The 19,754-nt window shown below is 40.8% G+C and overlaps 1 protein-coding gene and 1 long non-coding RNA gene across 11 annotated transcripts in view; one reads left to right on the forward strand and one right to left on the reverse strand.

The window, feature by feature from the left end:
- akna (AT-hook transcription factor) overlaps nt 1-9,564 on the reverse strand; it is a 214,557-nt gene extending 204,993 nt beyond the window's left edge. For 4 of the 10 annotated variants that reach the window (XM_072565566.1, XM_072565552.1, XM_072565553.1 and 1 more), the window contains exons 1-3: nt 9,444-9,559; nt 3,320-3,369; nt 3,030-3,170 (exon numbers count right to left, since the gene is read on the reverse strand). The gene's annotated coding sequence lies outside the window, so the exon portion shown is untranslated. Of the gene's footprint in view, nt 1-3,029; nt 3,171-3,319; nt 3,370-8,823; nt 8,919-9,443 lie in introns of those variants that run through there. The other 6 variants (XM_072565558.1, XM_072565554.1, XM_072565557.1 and 3 more) reach the window with 6 other exon arrangements.
- On the forward strand, nt 9,239-19,448 carry LOC140469232 (uncharacterized). The gene is made up of 3 exons (XR_011956027.1): nt 9,239-9,398; nt 16,740-16,879; nt 17,119-19,448. It is a non-coding gene; the product is annotated as an uncharacterized lncRNA (long non-coding RNA).
- Nucleotides 19,449-19,754: the final 306 nt, after the last annotated feature.

Below are 19,754 nucleotides of genomic sequence, written 5' to 3' on the forward strand. Positions count from 1 at the left end.
AAAACTTGAATCGATTCCACTGACTGAGCTTGTGATATCAAGTTTAGAATGCACCAAGACTTTCATTGCAGCAGGGGTGACTAAATTATTTTCTGATGAGCGATTTTTATACTAATCATATGACTAAAAATAAAGGACAAACACATATTTGTTTTGGTAGACTCCAGGTAGATTGTTTGGGTCTTTTGTGTTTTGTTATCTCTGTGGAGGTCAGTTAGCTCAGTTGGCTGGTTTGCGATTCAGTGTGATACCAACAGCACAGGTTCGACTCCTACGCTGGTTGAGGTCACCATGAAGGTCTTGCCTTAAGTATTGCAGCTAAGCAGATTGGAGAAAGCTGTAATTTTGAAAGCCATTGTAAACCTATTAAATACAATGGGAATGAGTTTCTGTCGGGCTACATGGTCATTTAGAGTGATTCCCTTGAAATCAGTCAAACCAATGCAAAGACAAAAAAATCACCGATTCTCAATTATAAAGTGACCTAGATCAAGTTTCCCCATTTTTTTCATTACAAAACTACCCAATGTCTCAGGTCAAAATGTATCACATTGAGAGTTCTCTCAAATTTCAGTCATTTTCAAGCCTTTGAGAAGATTTTAAAGTTTAAAAGTCACACAATACCAGGTTATAGCCCAACAGGTTTATTTGGAAGTACTCGCTTTCGGAGCGCTGCTCCTTCATCAGGTAGCAGTGGAGCAGGATCATAGTAAAAGATCACAGTGTACTGCATGCAACTGATACAATATATTGAACAAACCTAGACTGCTGTTGAGTCTTTCATCTTTTAGAATGGGTTGCAGGTTTTGATTCATTAGCTACATCACAGAACTACACCACAAACATGGTAAAAACAATGACGGCAGATGCTGGAAACCAGAGTCTAGATTAGAGTGGGGCTGGAAAAGCACAGTAGGTCAGGCTGAGGAGCAGGAAAATCAAAGTTTTGGGCAAAAGCCCTCCATCAGGAATAGAGCTTTCATGCATTGAAGGGCTTTTGCCCAAAATGTCGATTTTCCTGCTCCTTGGATGCTGCCTGATCTGCTGTGCTTTTCCACTACACCACAAATATGCACACCAAGAACAAGAAGCTGCAAAAATTTGGCATCATCGCCAGCAGTATCCAAGCCTCCCCTGGCACCATGGTTAAAAATGTCATCACCACGGGGAAATCGATTGTCAACTTATCGGACCACACCTTTCAGCCAGAAGAGATTGAATTCTTAGCCGAGGGTTCAATTTCTGCCCCACCACTAAAATGGACCCTATGGGTCTTGCAGCAGACATGGAGGAATTCATCCGATGAATGAGACTCCAAGGATTCTTCCAAGATGTCAGCAGCAATCCAAATGAGACCACCGACAAACTGGAACAGACATCAGCAAGATCCGTAGTGGAGCGACCAAAGGAGAGTTAATTTGGACCCCTCCACATGGCCACTGCCCAGGGCTTGACATATAAGCTCAACCCGTCCGGAAATGTGTAAATGCCAGGTTCATCAGCCGCATCCACAAGGTAGAGCAAAACATCACCCGATCACAACGCAACACCATCCAAGTTCTCAAAATCAATCAATCAAACATTGTCATCAAACCAGCAGATAAAGTACAAGCCATCATCATTCAGAATAGAACAGATTACTGCAAGTAAGAGTACTGACAACTGAACAACCAGGAAGACTGCCGGCAACTACTAGCCGATCCGACCAAACAGTGGTGAACTAAACACATTTATCAGGACTTTGGATCCAGTCCTATAGCATTCCCTACACATCCTCATCCCACATACTTATCACATAGGCGATTTCTACTGCCTTCCAAAGATATACATTTTCAACATACCAGGACGTCCCATCGTATAAGGCAACTGTGTGAGAACCTCTCTGGCGATGTCAAAGGCATCTTGAAACCCATTGGACAGGGGAGCCCCATATTCTGTTGTGACACTACAGATTTCTTACAAAAACTCAGTATCCACGGACCAGTCGAACCGGGAACATGCCTTGTCACAATGGAAGTTTCAGCACTCTACACTAGCATCCCCCACAATGACGACATCAGGGAAACAAAACATTTCACAAAGCAAGAGCAATTTTGGACAGAATGCAGATTGAATTCAGATTGCAGACTGTGCCCAAACTAGATATTCCGGGCTAGTTGACTTATATATTCAAGGGAAAATGGTCCCATGTAGCATCTAGTGGGCTTTATGTCATTATTGGTGCCCTCACAATCATTAGTAATGCTATTTGGATTCTTTGTAGAAACTTAGACACTGTCTGCAAAGAATATTGCTACTAGTTTTTCAACTTTATCTGAGTGCAAAGTGAGTCCAATAGTTAAGACAATAAGAGGTGAGAAAAGATTAATAATATTGCATAAAGGTAAAATGAGAGGGATATGACCTAAGTCATTAAGATGCTCAAAGACAAAAAGTCTTTGGAGTTACTCTCTTCTGTAAGGAGGACAAAAGAAGACTTCATAGAGTTGTTCTGAATCAGTAAATGTCTGAATAGACAGAATGAAGAGAAACTGCTTCCTTTTACAGAAGGGTCAGGAAGCAAAGGACACTGATTTAAGGTGGCTTGCAAAAAGAATCAATAATGATATGTGAAATCTTCTTCACATGCTGGATGTGATTCAGATATGGATTGCCCTGTCAAAAGAGTGTGATGGAGGCAGATACAGAAGGAGAATTAATCAGCACCTGAACAGAAAAATAATTGTAGGGCCATAGGGAAAGCAGTGATGAATTGAATTAGTTAAGTTGGCCTTGCAAAGAGCTGTTATAGGTATGAAAGACTTAATAGTCTTCTCTGTTGTCACCATCTATGTGATGTAAATTAACAATATAAATTGGATTGTCTCAAAACTAGATAACATACCCTAAGAAGTGCTGATTTAGAGTTAACTTGCCTGGTTTCATTTTAAACAAAGGCTTGGCAATTAACTGTTCCCTGCGACATTCGATGCAGTAATACCTCTACTAATCAGACCCCTCCATTTACCAATCAATCAGCATTTGCTTACCATGTGATTTAATTGCTGCTCCCTTTGTGATGTGGTACTCTTGCGCTGCTGTCCTGATTAGCGTATGGTAAGTGTAAGCTTCGACAGCTTCTCTCTCTTCTGCACAAAATAGAAGATTTTCTTTCATCCAACTACTCAGAACTGTGAACAAGTAAACAGTAACCCAAATAAAAATCACTAATGCTGTTCAAAAATAGAACTGCAACAAATATCCAATTCAAATAGGGAAAAAAAGCTTAATAAGGCAAACTTTAGATAGAAATGAGGAAACTTTGTGAAACAGCACCTACCTGTAGAAATTTGACTCTAGACATACTAACCTATAGATAGATATCACACCCTGTAACAGGAGATAAATATTAGGTTAATCATTTGTGACATGATAAGTAGTGCAAAAATCTTTTTCTTTTCAGTGGACTAAATACATTGTCCAGTGTTAACAGCTGGGAAAGTTCCATAAAATAATACACTGTGTACAAGACAAATGCCACTCAGACCAATTGTTGCTTAATGGTGTTGATGCCTCCATACAAACCACCTTACTTTGTATCATCAGGACAATATATCCTTTTTTGCCTTCAATGCTCATCTAATTTTGTGTTAAATGCATCAATTCTATCCTTCCTAAAAACTCCTTTGTGAGAGTGAATTCCACATTCTTGTCATTCTTTGGGGTATGCATACTCTCCTAATTCCTTACCTCATTTATTAGTGATTATCTCATATTTCTTGCCTCAGGTTTTGGCTCTGCATAAGTAAAAACATGTCCTATACATCTACCCCAATACAGCCCTTCATAGTTTTAAAGATCTCTACCTAGTCAGCTCAGTCTTCTGAAATAAAAACAGAAATTGCTATTCTGAAGAAGCATCACTGGGCATGAAACATTCACTATGCTTTCTCTCCACAGATGCTGCCAGACCTGCTGAGTTTCTCCCACAATTTTATTTCAGATTTCCACAGTCTTTGTTTTATTCAGTTCAGCCTTCCATTTTCCAAAGAGAGAGAGTTTTGGGTAAGTTGATTATTTGGTCTAATGTCCAGAAATGCAGGGTTGTTTAAGGATTTTGTAAAGCAGAGGTAGAAAATTTATGCCAGTCTGCATGGCAGGAAATGCAATCAGTTCAATGGAGAGTAAAATTTGACATGCTGTAAAATGGGTGAGTGATCCAATCCTGTCAGTTTTCGGCTGTGCTGGATTGGTTAAAATTATCTGAACCATACAGCATATTTGAACCATTTTGTAAATGCTAACTCTTTCAAAAGGGGTATCCAGTTAGTACTCTGGAAATAGCTAACCCATTTCTAGTAGCCCATAAAATGGCTGTTTATCTTTCTGTGCCTCTGAAGGTGAATTATATGAGCAAGGGTTCTCTTGCTCCACAGAACCCAATTGTTTGGTAATTGCTCCATACTGTATTCACCTCAACAATCTTTTCAATAATTTCTATACATCAGAAACCCAACTGCAACCACCAGGGCTGAATATCACTCTGTTCTTCCTCTACTTTCAAAATGAACTCCGTCGAGGGAGTTGTGTATGTGCAATTCGAGGCATTCAGATGAAAAAGAATATTGTCCTCTGAACTGAGATGGCACTCACATAAATTCTGACAGATCAAGCATCAAATCATTGTCTAGTAACCCTTGTGGTCAGAAGCCAATAATTCAAATTCTCTCCACGCAGAAGTATTTCATGTCTCGTTGACTGATCTTCATACGCTGATTTTTTTTTGTGCTGAGTGCAGAAAAGATCTGAAATGGATTAGGCTTTTTATTTTAAAGAAATAATTATATGGTATGAGAGGAAGCACAGGAGTTTCTCCAGGTTTAAAATCACACTGTATTCTACTGGTGGAATTCAAAACCTTCAGTATACCTTTTTGAATTCAGACTATAATTAATGTTGAAACCATCTTCACTATATACACATTTTCAAGTAAATCTCCAAGACAATACTTAGCCCCTCTACAATCAAGTTAAACATATAATATAAGCAGAACAGCACATCTGTGCTACCACTGGAGGCGAATGAAATTAGATTTGTTTTAAACCTTTAGACTGTATTCCGCCCATAAGGGATCCAATTACTTAAAAAGTCCCAATGTAAGTGGATGAATTCTTCAGCATTTGAATGAGTGAAACGTATCTGGAAATGGAGCTGAATTATTCTGGAGCAAAGAGAATTGCTTATATGTTTAGCATCATATGCATGACATGCAATTAAACAAGGGCTGAAGATATATACAGTAACAACACTGATCCCACATATAAATTCTTCATTCTAAATGCAATGTTGAATTCAGGCAGTGTGGAGTTGTTTTAGAATTGAATTCAGTTAAAAAGGTTAAAGTTCATCAGCCCAATTTTAACAGTGAGCAAAAAGGTTTAAAGCGAGTTCTGTGGGAGACAGAGGTTTAAAAGCATAAAACTGGGATGAAATAAATGCAAAGGTGCTGATCCGACCAAGACTGAATGCTCGAACTGGCTTTGATGTCATTGCAGAACACTCATTTTGCCAAATAAATCTAGTGACTTGAAAATGTGAAGCTCACTGGGATGAAGTATAGCATTTTATCTGCTCGCAATAAAACATCATGGTATTCTCAAATAGGTGACACAATTCAGCAGATATCACAAGCTAGCAAAGTACTCTGCTGCTCATGCATATTGTACTTTAATAATCAATTAAAATGTATCATGTCCACCAGACTCTGCTCAAAGAATACTTAATCCATTCATTTTGCCAATTGTACCATCTATTTTACAGTATATTTCAAGTCTCCAATTAACTGATTTATTTTCCTTTTCTGAGGGTGTACAGTTGAACTGATCTGCAGCTGATGAAGCAAAGGTCACCTTCTGATGCAAGTCAAGTGTGACATTAGAAGGCAAGTGACAGAAGCTTCTTCAATGAAGAGGTCAGCTCAACCACATTCAAACAGCCACATACTCCTGCAGCAGTTTGAGTTGGGATTCTCGCTGAATTGTGTCCCTCCAGAATCTAAGAGTGTTGAGGCCAGATGTAGTCATCCACCATAGTCCCTGCTCAGCATGTACACAGATTAATTGAACCCACAGCCTTCCTGATTTGTACCAGTTTATCTATTGCCATGTTGGCAGCATTACAATTGGTGACATTAGTTTGGAGAACAGGAAATCTGTTCCATTCATAACTGTTCACAGGAGCAGTTCAGTGTTTAAAATCTCCTCTTCACGGACATTTCACTACAATGGAATGGATATTAGCAATTTCAATTATAATATTGATTAATGTAAATTATTTTTCAAACAGAAGTTTAAAAACAAAAGAGGAACCAGTCCACCATGTAATTGTAAACTATGCTGGCTCCTCTTTTCTCCTGCCTGCTATTGGAGAAATAGACTCTTACTGGGGTAATCTCTTCCTCAGTGTGATTGTAAGATGGCATATTTGGTTTCCAGTTTTGAATGAATAGCAATTTAGTTTTGGCAAACACCATGACAACCAAAACCATTCTCCTCATCCCTGCCACAAGCAATGAAATTTCGCCAGTGATTTGATTTGTTGTAACAGCCGATCCAATTCACACAGGTAATGGACTGGATTTTACCAGCCCTATAGGAACAAAAGGAGAGACAGTTGGGAATGGGAGATGCATAAAATGAGGTACAGTTGGTGGGATTGGTACGCCTGTCATATTCCTACCATCAGAACAACTGACAGTAGTCATGATTTGGAGATGCCGGTGTTGGACTGGGGTGTACAAAGTTAAAAATCACACAACACCAGGTTATAGTCCAACAGGTTTAAATGGAAGAACTAGCTTTCGGAGCACTGCTCTGAAAGCTAGTTCTTCCAATTAAACCTGTTGGACTATAACCTGGTGTTGTGTGATTTTTAACTAGGCAATTGAGAGGTAAATGGCCAACCTTTAAAAGAACTGTAACACCAATTGCAACTCGTTTGTTGCATGATCCTCATAAAATGCCACTCAGAAACAGATGAGGTGCAGTGCAGTCTCTGACCGTGAATTTCTGGTCCATCAGTGGCACCCTGTCACTGGAATAAATCACTGTCCAATATCTCAGGCTGAAGCAGCCTATTCTTAACTTCAGTATCCTCTTGAACCAAGACTTGAGCTGCTGTTCCTTCACCAAAACCTGCTTCCACCTTCAAACTTTTACTTGAGCCTAAGTCAGATACTTTTACTGAAAGCTTTATGCATAACTAGCCCATCTCATTCTCAATAAATTTCAGCTTATTCACAACTTAGCTGCCTGCATTGTACTTCAATGCCCTGTTCATGCATCATCTATGTCCTTAGTTGCAGGTCACAAAGAGCCTCAAATAGCAAAATCTTTGAATAAACATTTAACTTTCCCTGCAATACGTCTGATTTTCCCTCTCCTATTTTCTGCTTTATACTGATATCCTTATAAACCATTAATATATCTCCTTTGACTTTTTTAAAAATATAAAATCTCAGTCAACTGCTTTGGGATTGAATTCCTCCATTGAAATGTGGTTGTAGAAAAGCAAGGTCTGGTTGGAGGTGATTGCATGGGCAATACACATGAGTGGAACTGAGTGCTGGCAGTACACTCAAAATACATGGGGTGGGGTGAGGTGCAAATCTCTCCCCAAAGGTCCCCAAAACATCTAAAAAAGTTCAATCACAAGGTCACCAAGCTGAGAAAAGTCATTTCCACATGTAGAATGGACAAAATCTTGAGATTCACTCCTGCAATTGCAGGCTGTACTCCCTCCCCTTTGTTCATAGTGAATCAACAAGCAGTAAATGTGGGAACAGAAGCAGAGTGTGATTGCAAAGTAGTGGCAGTGAGGCCAAAGCAAGGCTGGAGGAGGTGTTCCCCTTGTGGCTTTAAGTTTATTAGATGGTTAATAATTACTGACCATAATGAGGAATTCTTCTAACTTGGTTTGAATGCAAACATTGTATATATCAACACAAATAGGGCAGATAAAAAGTTAACGTTATTTTATGAGTGCATCTCCTAGTGAAGGAGTCAGTGACAATGAAATAGGAGCTGACAAAACCCAAACAGTATGGTGGTATGGAGGCTCAGTGGTTAGCACTGCTACCTCATGTTACAAAGGACCCAGATTCAATCCCAGCCTTGGGTGACTGTGTGGAGTTTGCACATTCGCCCAGTGTCTGCTTGGGTTTCCTCTGGATGCTCTCACAGACCAAAGATGTGCAGGTTAGGTGAAGTGCCCATGCAGGGATGTGTAGGTTTGGTGCATTAGTCAGGAGTAAATGTGGTGGAATGCGTCTGAGTGGGTTGCTCTGGGGAGGGGCCAGTGTGGATCTGTTGGGTTGAAGGGCCTGTTCCCACACTGTAGGGATTCTCAAGAAATCTCAACAGGAATTCTTGGGGGCAAAATGAAAATCAGATTCAAAGTATCAACACCGTTTTTTTCTCTTTCCGTTGATGCTGCCAGACTTGCTAGAGTTCCTCCAATCAGAAAGGTTAAACGAGGCTGAACTTTTCTTCCTGAATCCAGACAGGATATTTGCAACTTGCCCTGCGTCAAACGAGCCAACTCAGCAAAGATTGGAAATTGAATCTGTAAACTCTTTGATTAACGTCCCTTTCCACGGATGGAAGAGGAATTATGGCATACTTTGCCCTCTACTGGTTTGTACTTGTAATCATTAAGGACCCGGGAGAATAAGAACCAATTTCAACTGCCTCTATTAAATGGGAGGACAATGTGAATGAGGTCAGGAATCCTCCTGGTTGGGTAACACTGGCGCTGTCTTGACAGGGCTGTCCAGTTTAAACTCACCTTGACCTGTCTGTGATTTGAAGGGACTGCAATATACGGGGGAGTGTCTGAGTAATAGAAGGCGATGCTTGCATATCGCAGGAGATATACCAAGCTGTTCCTTAACTATTTATTCCGGCTCCTTCCGAACTTTTCGTGTAAGATTTCGAAGTTTTGACGAAAACAAACATAAATCACAAATGGTCAGGGAAACAAAACTGAAGGATTCCAGCAGAAGATGCAATGGGAAGTCCCCTTTTTCTTAGGAAGGGAGTTGATCGGATATGGAAAGATGTCCTTGTCTTTTTTTTTTGTTTGAGGCTTACGGCTTGGCGGTGAGTCTCACAAGAACAATCCCCGGGGAATCGGTGCTTAAAGCGACTGGATCGATACTAAACCTCAGCAGCGTCCGGTAAAACAAAACCCGAGACAAAAGGGAAAAACCTGAGGGCTCCGCTTCAATTGCAGATCGGTTTCACTCCGGATTCCCGCGCCCAGCCTCACACATCCACGTTGGAAAAGTTTGCATCTGGTGCTGCTCACTCAGCTCCTGCCTGCCTGGGCGACTCCAAAAGCGAGGGAGATCCAAACCAAGAGTAAGCAGTGATTTTACAAAACATTACTGCAATTGTTTTACTCACCGGTTGTTGGGAAACTGCAGACAATCCTCCCACCTCAGTCTCAGCACTCGGTGAGGAGTTGGTTGAATTCTGAATTTGTTCCAAAGTAAACAACAAGTTTCCAAGTTGCAGCTCGTTATCATAATTTATGTTAATTATCCCCGTAAATGTGATTCCTAGGAATGCTATTGGTTAGTGCTCTGCGATGGGGCGGAGCCAGGCTGCAGTCTTTTGTTACATTGACTCTCTCCAGGTAAAGGGCAATATTTTTGCTCAGCTCACTCTCCCTTAACAGAACCTGATAAGGGTCTGCTCAAAACCACACTGGAAATCTTATACAATTAAAGGCAGCATGTTGGAAATGGGAATGTCAGAATCTGAGAAGACAAGAGATGAGATCTGTTCAGGTCGAAGGTCACTTTTCTCTTTCAGTATGAATGTTGTGCTTTCCTCCCACCCCTTCATTCTCCAGTTCTGATGAAAGGTCACCTTGACCTGAAACATTCATTCATGTTTCTTATCACTCAGGCTTCCAGACCTGCAGAGTATTCCCAGCATTTTCTGTCTTTATTTCAGATCTCCAGTGTTTTGCTTCTGTTTCAGGTCTGCATGAGTTTTCACCAGAATAGTGAAGCTACCTTTCAGAGACGACAAGTTGACAAAAGGTCACTGACCCGAAACCCTTCCTCCACACAGGGTGCTGGATCAAAGTAAGGAATGTTACCCACTAACTAGAGTTATCACCTATAATTGGCATATTGAATCAATATGCCTCACAATGCAGGAGATGTGTCAAAAACCATTCAATTGTTACAAATATATGTTTTAAAATCTATATTTAGTATTCACAGTTATTAATAAAATACAAGGCAAGTACAGAAGTATGCAGGAAAATAATAAAGTCCGTTCAAGTTTCATGTCTTTTCAGGAGATTTTTTTGCAACACTCCCATCAGGTACTTGATGAATTGTGAGGCTAGGGTAAATTTTTTTTACCGTCCCATCATTTAAAATAAAGGCCCTGTGGGAAGTTTGTACAGCTTAAAATTTTCTCAAAACATTTGTTATTTGAAAGGTTAAGCTCAAAGTTTGGGAGAAGATTTGTAGCTCGGGTGCTCGTTGTTGTGGTTCTGTTCGCTGAGCTGGGAATTTGTGTTGCAGACGTTTTGTCCCCTGTCTGGGTGACATCCTCAGTGCTTGGGAGCCTCCTGTGAAGCGCTTCTGTGATCTTTCCTCCGGCATTTGTAGTGATTTGTATCTGCCGCTTCCGGTTGTCAGTTCCAGCTGTCCGCTGCAGTGGCCGGTATATTGGGTCCAGGTCAATGTGTTTGTTGATTGAATCAGTGGATGAGTGCCATGCCTCTAGGAATTCCCTGGCTGTTCTCTGTTTGGCTTGTCCGATAATAGTAGTGTTGTCCCAGTCGAATTCATGTTGCTTGTCATCTGAGTGTGTGGCTACTAAGGATAGCTGGTCGTGTCGTTTCGTGGCTAGTTGGTGTTCATGGATGCGAACTGTTAGCTGTCTTCCTGTTTGTCCTATGTAGTGTTTTGTGCAGTCCTTGCATGGGGGTTTGTACACTACATTGGTTTTGCTCATGCTGGGTATCGGGTCCTTCGTCCTGGTGAGTTGTTGTCTGAGAATGGCTGTTGGTTTGTGTGCTGTTATGAGTCCTAGTGATCACAGTAGTCTGGCTGTCAGTTCAGAAATGTTTTTGATGTATGGTAGTGTGGCTAGTCCTTTGGGTTGTGGCATGTCCTCGTTCCGTTGTCTTTCCCTTAGGCATCTGTTGATGAAATTGCGGGGGTATCCGTTTTTGGCGAATACATTGTATAGGTGTTCCTCTTCCTCTTTTTGCAGTTCTGGTGTACTGTAGTATGTTGTGGCCCTTTTGAACAGTGTCTTGATGCAACTTGTTTTGTGTGTGTTGAGGTGGTTGCTTTCATAGTTTAGGACTTGGTCTGTGTGTGTGGCTTTCCTGTAAACCTTTGTGGTGAATTCTCCGTTCGGTGTTCTCTGTACCATCACGTCTAGGAATGGGAGTTAGTTGTCCTTTTCTTCCTCTCTAGTGAATCGGATTCCTGTGAGTGTGGCGTTGATGATCCGGTGTGTGTTCTCTATTTCTGTGTTTTTAATGATTACAAAGGTATCATCTACATATCTGACCCAGAGTTTGGGTTGAATTTGCGGTAAGACTGTTCGTTCTAACCTTTGCATTACCGCTTCTGCTATGAGTCCAGAGATGGGTGAGCCCATGGGTGTTCCGTTGATTTGTTCATATATTTGATTGTTGAATGTGAAGTGTGTTGTGAGGCACAGGTCCAGTAGTTTGAGTACATAGAACATAGAACATAGAACATAGAAGAATACAGCGCAGTACAGGCCCTTCAGCCCTCGATGTTGCGCCGATCAAAGCCCACCTAACCTACACTAACCCACTATCCTCCATATACCTATCCAATGCCCGCTTAAATACCCATAAAGAGGGAATAAAGAGTATGCAGTCTTTGTTCATAGGTTCCCCGTCTGGTTGTCTGTTCTGTATGTCCAGCACGTTGGCTATTGTTTCTCTGGCTAGGGTTTTGTTGATAGAGGTGAGCAGTGCCGTTACATCGAATGAGACTGTAGTTTCTTCCTTGTCTATGTGTATATTTCTGATGATGTCCAAGAATTCCTGTGTTGACTGTATAGAGTGTCTGGATCCGCTAATCAGGTGTTTCAGTTTCTGCTGTAGTTCTTTCGCCAGTTTGTGTGATGGTGTCCCTGGTAGTGATACTATGGGTCTGAGTGGGATGTCTGGTTTGTGCACATTCGGTAGTCCATAGAATCTGGGGGTGTTGTTGCTTTCAGGTTTCATTCTCTGTAGGTCAAACCTGGTTATCTGTCCATTTTTTTTGTAGGTTCCTCAGTGTGGGGTTCCTATTGGTGAGCTGTGGGGTGGGGTCAAACACCCTCTTTTGGTAAGTGTTGGTATCTGCAAGTAGTTGTTGCGCTTTTTGGATGTACTCTGCTTTGTCCAAGATGACCGTCATTCTGCCTTTGTCTGCTGGTAGTATGATTATATTCTTATCGTTTCTTAGTGCTTTTAGTGCTTCCCTCTCCTTGGTGTTGAGGTTATGTGTTTGTCTTTTTCTTGTTATCAGGGGTACGATACTTTGTCTCACTGTTTGTTGTGTCTCTTCTGTCAGTCCATTGTTTCTGAGTATGCATTCTAGTGTTGCTAGGAAGTCTGCTGTCTTGGCATCCATGTGGTTGTAGTTGAGTTAAGCGAAAGGTTAAGCGTATTCACATGCAGTGTTGCATACCACAGTGTTGTAATTATAGTTACAGCTCTACTGGGTAACAGCATCTTACAGACAGGCCCGAGGTTTGAATTTTGGCATGAATAAACATAGCTAGTCTCAATGGTTCTCATTAGTTCAGCTATGAGAAATGTTCAGAGTACTGAGGCAAGGGAATGAAATGCCTGATTAGTATTAGATTCAGCAGTTTTCCCAAGCAGAAGCAGTGTGGTGGGGTCTCACCAAATTTCCAGCTGACTTCTGAGACCTCCACTCCCTCACCAGGATTCCATCTCTGTTTACCAGCGGTCCCTCTCCTTTTAAAGGGAATGACGTTATAACATTCGGTAAGAATATGACTGGCCATGGCTGTGGTGCCCTCAAATGTCAAATAACATGCCAGTGCTCACAGTTCAAGCTGCACATGTGGACTCTGCTGCGCAAAGAATGATGTGATATGACATGATAGCTGATGACTTTCAACTATTGTGACATGGGTCACACAGTACTGAAGAATTCAATGAACCTTTAGTGCAGCACCCAGTGTCTACATAAATGCTTGTGTGGGCTCAAGCTAAGCAATTCACAAATACTGTAGCATCTTCCTTAAGCATCTCATCGAATCCCTATGGTGTGGAAGAAGGCCATTTGACCCATTAAGTCAACACTGACCCTTTGAAGAGCATCCCACCCAGATCCACACCCCACCCTATCCCTATAAACCTGCATTTCTCACAGGTAATCCACCTAGACTGCACATTCCTGGACACCAAGAGCAATTTAGCATGGCCAATCCACCTAAGCTGCACATTTTTGGACTGTGGTAGGAAACCAGAGCACCCAGAAGAAACCCACTCAGACATGGGGAGAACATGCAAAGCCTACACAGAGAGTCGCCTGAGGGTGAAATTGAATCCACGTGCCTGGCACTGTGAAGCAGCAGTGCTAACCACTAAGCCATTGCGCCCCCCCCCCACATCATGCTTCAATAATGTTGCATGCCATGATATAATGACGATGACATGAGCATGACCTTTAAGGTATATCACCTTGCTGAGGTGCGACTTAATACAACATTCCATTCCTTCTGAGGAAAAGAAATCCCAGACAGAAGTCAGTTATCATAGGCATACGTTGTCAATTCACAATTGTACAGACGTGTAAAAGCTTAATAATTTAAACTTTGCTGTAATGTTTTGAAGATTTGACAACTTATCCTAATCTAGAGATCGAACACTGTTCTGAAGAGGTTTGTGCTCTTCTTGTTTCCCCTAGGAAGATAACTTGTTTATCTTCTGCTGGTTACTGTCACTCAGTATCATTGCACAATCATTATGGTGGGGAGTTTTCTTCCTCTACCACTGATTGTGTGCTTGGTGTATTGTATATTGGTTTGTGCTGGCTTTTGTTCCTCCTAAATGTAGTACCATGATCAGTAATTCCTTCATAAAATCTGGGCTGTTTGCATCTCTTTAAAACCTTTGCCGGTATCCAGGATTTTGTGACTGGATTTCTGGCACATTCTCTCCATCCAATGCTTATCTGTGGAAGTTTTCTATCTGCTCACTTAGTGTCATAGCGTCACGCAATATGGAAACAGACTTTTCGGTCCATGTCAAACATAATCCGAAACTAAACTAGTCTCACCTGCCTGCTCCTGGCCCATTTCCCTCCAAACCTTTCCTTTTCATGCACTTATGCAAATGTATTTAGAAAATTTTAATTGTACCCACATCAACCACTTCATCAGGCAGTACATTTCACACTCTCTGTGTAAAAAAATTTGTCCCCCTGTGTTTTTTAAATCTGTCTCACCTTTAAAATGTTCCCCTTAGTCTTAAATCCCCAATCTAGGGAATATACACCTGTCATTAACCCTATCTATGCCCCTCATTATTTTATAAACTTTGATAAGGTCAACTCTGAACTTCCTACGCTTCAATGAAAAATCTCCCAGCCTATCCAGCCTTCCTTTATAACTCAAACCTTCCATACCTGGCAACATCCTCGTAAATCTCTTCTGAACCATGTCCAGCTTAACAATATCCTTCTATAAAAGGATACACTATTCCAGAAGAATCACTTAGACCATAAGACAGAGGTACAGAAATTCGGCCATTCAGCCCATTGAGTCTGCTCTGCCACACAATCATGAAGGATACGTTTCTTGACCCCATTCTCCTCCTTTCTCCCTGTAACCCTTGACCCCCTTGATACTCAAGGACCCATCCATCTCAGTCTTAAACATACTCAATGACCTGCCCTCCACAGCCTTCTGTAGCAATGAATTCCATAGATTCATCACTCTCTGGCTGAAGAAGTTTCTCTTTATCCCTGTTTTAAAAGGTCTTCCCTTTACTCAAAGGCTATGCCCTCAGGTCCTAGTCCCTCCTACCAATGGGAACATCTTCCCAACACCTACTCTGTCCAGGCCATGCAGTATTCTGTATCTTTCAATTAGGTCCCCCACCCAATCCTTCTAAACTCCGAGTATAGATCCAGAGTCCTCAAACATTCCTCATTCCTCATTCCTGGGACCATTCTCATGAACATCCTCCAAACACGCTCTAAGGCCAGTATATCCTTCCTGAGATATGAGGCCCAAAACTGCTCACAATACTCCAAATGTGTTCTGATCAGAGCCTTATAGACCTTCAGGACTACATCCCTGCTTTTATGTTCAAGTCCTCTCAAAATAGATGCCATCATTGCATTTGCTTTCCTAACTACTGACGCAACCTGCAAGTTCACCTTGAGAGAATCCTGGACTACAACTCCCAAGTCTCTTAACACTTCAAACTTCCGAATTTTCTCCCCATTTAGAAAACAGTCCATACCTGTATTCTTCTTACCAAAGTGCATGCTGTACTCCAGTAGCATGCTTTCCCATGCTGTACTCCATCTGTCATTTTTTTGCTGACTCTCCTCACGGGTCCAAATCCTGCTGCAGCTTTCCTGCCTCTTCAATGCTACCTGTTCTCTCTACCTAACTTTGTATGATCTGCAAATATAGCCAGAATGCCCTCAGTTCCTTTATCTACACCGTTAATGTTTAAACTGAAAAATCGTGATTCCCAACACTGAGCCTTGCCGAATACCACTTGTCACTACTTGCTATCCTGAGAAGGACTCTTTTATTCCCAGCCTCTGCTTCCTTCCAGACAGCCAAGCTCTATCCATGCTAGCAGCTTGCCTCTACAACCATGAGCCCTTATCTTACTCAGTAGCTGCCTGTGCAACACCTTGTCAAAGGCCTTCTTGATTTTCAGGTAGATAATGTCCATTGGCTCTCCTTGGTCTAACCTGCTTTTTACTTCCTCAAAGAATTCTAGCAGATTTGTCAGACTTGACCTCCCCTTGATGAAACCATGCTGACTTTGACCTATTTTGCCATACACTTCAAAATATTTAGAAATCTCATCCTTCTCAATGGATTCCATGATGTTACCCACAACTGAGGTTAGGCTAATCAGACTATAATTTTCCTTCTTTTGCCTTACTCCATTTTTAAACAGGGGTGTCACGTTAACAATTTTCCAGTTTTCTGGGACCCTCCCTGATTCTAGTGATTCCTGAAAGATCACCACTAACACCTCCACTATCGCTTCAGCTGTCTCCCTTAGTACTCTGGAGTGTAGTACCATCTGATCCAGGTGACTTATCCACCTTCAGGCCATTCGGTTTTTGGCCATTGTGGCCAACCTTCTCTCTAATATTCTTTGCAGCTGTGCCACCAAGGTCTGAGTGTGGTAGCAACTTCCCGAATTAGGTCAATGCTGTGATTGGCATGCTGATGCAAAATCATTGAGCAGTTCATCGAAGCCATGCAGTTGAGAGTGAATATTGAACACAATGTGATATGATATAATTATTGACGATCTTTAACTCTTGTGATATATTTACATTAGTTCCTGAAACATATGAATGATGCTTGGTCACAGAGTACTGAAGAATTTAATGAACTTTTATTACAGCAATATCTACAATGTTTTTCTAACCAATCTAAGATATTCAGATGTAATGGTGCTTGCTTCCTCAGTGTGTCATGATGTAAGAGGATTCGGTAAGATGGACTGCGCAATCTTTATACCATTAAGTCACAAGCCATGATAGGGTGACGATGTTGTAGGCATGGCCCTTACAAGATATAACACAACAAAGGAAGCCACCAAATTGCTGGTAAGCATGAAACATTTTCAGCTGACATCTGGATACAAATATGCAAATAAATAAAAATTTCTGTTGATTCATTAATCATTTGACTGACCATCCATCTCTGAAACAGGACAATATCCATCAACACACATATTCATCAAGAACTTCATTTAAGTAAAAATAATTTATTTTCCGATATCAATGTTGCGCATTAAAAATTTATGTGGTCAGCCGCCCTTTACTTGCTTATTGTATAATTGCAGATTGATCTGATTACGATCCACAAAGGAGTTCTTCCTGTTGATGCTGGATTCAACAATTATTCAAGAAACGTTTGGCAGTTCTGACACTCACAGTTGCGTGGGTCAAATTGTAACATCCAGTCTCATGTTCGAAGGATTCATCACAGTTATTTGTAGCTCCAGTAAGATGACAGTTTGCTTTCATTTAAATAATGCTTGTCACATCGGCTGTTAGCTTTACTCAGTGTGGATTTAGTGTGGCAGAGGCTACTGTCAAAAATTGACATCTTGAATTCAGGATTTTGTAAATCCGAGTGCTAATGCTGTATCATTCGCATCATTTGATTAATCACTCTATATGCATTCTTACTTAGTGTTGATGAGCATTATCTATCAATGGCCATTGTTCCTGCTGCACTACTTTTTTAGCTGCTGTATACAAAAAAGCATTTTAATTAGCTGAGTGTGGGACATCCAGATGTCAAATCCAGACTGTAATCCACCCACTGTAATCTACTGAGATGCATGGCTGTTAAGAAGCTGCAGTTCCTATTCATCGCTTGGAGCAGAATTCTTAAGTTTACCAAATTTCAGTAAATAAATTAACAGTTTGTGTTTGATTTGTTGTGAAAGGAGCACCTTGCATCTCCCACCTGCATGAAGGTCACTATTAAAGAGGGAGATTTTCTTTTTTAATCTGGAGTTTTTATGAAATAAATCAATATACCTTAACTCCAACAGAAGTGGTACATAGAACATAGAACAGTACAGCACAGTGTGGGGCTCTTCGGCTTTTTATCCTACTCAAAGATCAGACCAACTTACATATGCTTCATTTTACCATCTTCTATGTGCCCAACTACGAGTCACTTAAATGTCCCTAATGTTCTACTACAGCTACTGGCAGTGCATTCCACACACCCACCATTCTCAGGCAAAGAACCTAGCTTTTACATCTGCCCTAAACCTTGCCCCAATTATCTTAAAAATGTGATAGACATTTCTGCCATGGGAAGAAGTCTCTGGCTATCCTCTCAATATCTTGGACTCCTCTATCTAGTCACTTCTCATCCTACTACGCTTGTATGAGAAAAGCCCTAGCGCCCTAAACTTTTCTTCATAAGACATGCCCTCTAGTGCAGGCAGCATCCTGGTAAATCTCCTCTGCACCCTCTCAAAGTCTTCCACATCTTTCCCATAATGAGGCAACTAGAACGGAATACAAATTCCAAGTGCATCTAATTCCTAATGCATCTCGTCGTTCCTATTGGATGAGGAAATTTGGTCACCCAAAAACACCAAAATAGAATGTTCCATAGAGACAGAAAATTCAATATGCTTTGAAACACGTGACAGGTTAAAGTGAGTTTATGTTTAATATTGTTGAAAATTTACTTGGAAAAGACAGATATGTGTCCACAGTAGAATTATATGAGCATTGAGTAAACCAATTCAGTTCAGTAACTTTCCTTTAAGATATTAACTTTGACCATAGTAGTTAAAATAAGTGCATCCTCAAGAAAAAAACCTTAAACAGCAGTGTGAATTACCCACAGACTGGTGTATAATGTAGCAGGAAATTAAATCACTTTATATTAATTTATTACTTGTCTGAAAATAATGTTACACATGACCTGGTTTACTCATAAGTCTTTACATATATTCAGTCAATTTTGTTTTATTTGTTAACAGCTTTCTATCAGTACAGAGTGTCTCAGAGTTAGGCCTAATTAGGTTCAGTTGATGGGGTAGGTCACTGCTGATTTCTATTCTCAGCACTGAACATGCTGGAAGATTCATAATGATTGTCAGCAGATGGGATAAAAACTAATATCAGTGCTAACATTGAGCAATTCATCTATCAGCGTCATCTCATTTGAAGCTCATCAGGAGAATGAAAGGGAGATGATGCTATGCATTTCACTTTATTTTGGTCTAAGGACATGTTCATCACATCCTTCTCTGCTCTGTCTGCAAGGCCCCAGTCATATGTTGCACTTGATGTGATCCAAATTTTCTAACAAGATTCAGTACATCATTTCCTTTCTTCATTGTTTCCTTCCTTTCTTCTGCTGTGTTATTCAGAATTGCCAATCATTGTAACAGGTTCCTGGCTAGCAAGAAGAGAGCGCACTTCTAATGCTCGCATCGAATCTCGTGAAAGGTGCACCTTTCCACCTGGTCATCCCCTATACTGACTTGATTACACCTCGCTTATAAAGACAAGCGTGATCAGTGTAAGGCTGATAAGTATAACATGACCAGGCCCACCATTCGAAAGAACTCTGTTCATTGCACAAACCACACCTTACATTATGTAAAGTTGGAAATTAAAATGCCACTTTTCCAAATGTGTGTTTTTTTAATCTAAAATAATTAATTATTCAAAATTAGCAGACTCGTTTTGACCAACTAATCATCTGTTATATGTGTAGTAACCACCCAGGAAATCATCCAATGTTCAAGTTTTTATCTTACTTAGTAGTTTTGCAGTCAGAGTCCATTTTTAATTTCAAAAATATATTCATAAAAAAACCTATATATATACATATATAGTCTCTACAACAGTTTGATTTTGTACAGTAGCATATGGAGAAAACAGACAAACATTGGAGTTTGACGCTATCCAACAAACAAACCAAAGGCATCTTTTATCT

Source organism: Chiloscyllium punctatum, chromosome 49, assembly GCF_047496795.1.
Source record: "Chiloscyllium punctatum isolate Juve2018m chromosome 49, sChiPun1.3, whole genome shotgun sequence".
Classification (NCBI taxonomy): domain Eukaryota; kingdom Metazoa; phylum Chordata; class Chondrichthyes; order Orectolobiformes; family Hemiscylliidae; genus Chiloscyllium; species Chiloscyllium punctatum.